The sequence below is a fragment of the Arvicanthis niloticus genome, chromosome 21 (genome assembly GCF_011762505.2).
Source record: "Arvicanthis niloticus isolate mArvNil1 chromosome 21, mArvNil1.pat.X, whole genome shotgun sequence".
NCBI lineage: Eukaryota > Metazoa > Chordata > Mammalia > Rodentia > Muridae > Arvicanthis > Arvicanthis niloticus.
Genome location: NC_047678.1, coordinates 29287775 through 29289228, shown reverse-complemented (window position 1 = coordinate 29289228; position 1454 = coordinate 29287775).

The window sequence follows — 1454 nt, the reverse complement described above, 5'->3', positions numbered from 1 at the left end:
AAACTGAATAGGTTATGTATCCTCTTCCTCAATGATAATAAAAGTCTATTTGCAAGCCAAGGCTGGTGATTTCAGTGTTGCTAAGAAGTGAAGAGGCCAAATATGGCGGTGCACACCTTCAATCCAGATACTAGGGAGGTAGAGGCAGGTGGAAGATCTTAATTCTGAGACCAGCCTGGTCTACAGAGCTAGTTCCCGGCCAACCAGGGCTACATTATGAGAATCCATCTGAGAAACAAAACCTGTGGCTAGTTGTAAGAGCAATTTGTCTGTGACACCTGTCACTTCACTGCTCTAGGGTTGACTCAGATGACCAGGGCATGTGGGCAGCTTCTCACTGCAGAAGCCATGTGGCAAATAATATAAAAGGCATTTGTTTAGACCATAATTATCCTTTCCCCCTTCCTCCTTTAAACCTTCCCATATACCTCTCCTCACTGTTCTCTTTTGAATTCTTGACCTCTTTATTCTCAAATCATTTTTTTTTTACATCAAGGGCATATGGGCTGGAGAGATGGCTCAGCAGTGAAGACCACTGGCTGCTCTTCCAGAGGACCTGGGTTCAATTGCTAGCACACATACAGCAGCTAACAACTGTCCTTAAAGGCAAAACAGCAACACACATAAAAATGTTTAAGAAAAGAAAGGAAGGAAGGAAGAAAAGAAAAAAATTATTAAAAGCCAGGTGGTGTCAGAGTACACCTTTAATCCCAGCCCTTGGAAGACAGAGTCAACCAAAACTGAGTTCAAGGCCAGCCTGGTTCACAGAGTGAGTTCCATGACAGTCAGGGCTATGTATGTATATGTACACAGAGAAACCCTGTCTTGAAGAATCTTAAAATGAAAATTAAAGTTTAATTGAGCTTATGGTTTTGTTGCAGGAAATATTAAAGTTGGCACCACCCCATGCTCTGTCTAAGTACTCTATGCCCCGGCAGTCCCAGTCTCACCACCTCCAAGGCTAGCCCCCATATGGTGGTCTTCCCAGGTCTGGTTCGCCGGCCTCAGAGTTGCTCGTTCCTTCTCTGCCATCCATCCCTATGGCTGGTGGTAACAAATCCTCTTAACCCAGTAAATCAAAGCTCTTGAAGCTTATTATTAACCAGTCAGATTTATATATCAATAAATTCTCAATTCATAAGATGCCCACACAATACTTTCAGAGGCAATTGATGATGATACAAGCTGCCCACCTAGAGTAGACACGTTATCCCGATTGTTCTATCCCTGTATTGTAGCTGCCTGTGGCTACTTAAAGCCACACAGACTCTGAATCCTCCTGTGTATCCTCCATTACCTTCTCTGTCCTCATCTCTGAAACTCTTTGCTCCACCTCCCTTTTCCCTGTCCAATCACAGGCTTTTTGTTGTATTGATATTTAAAGTGATTGGACAGGGACAATTCTGCTCCATGGTTTCAAAGGATTAGAGTCAATAGGGTGGAGAAAAGCCAGG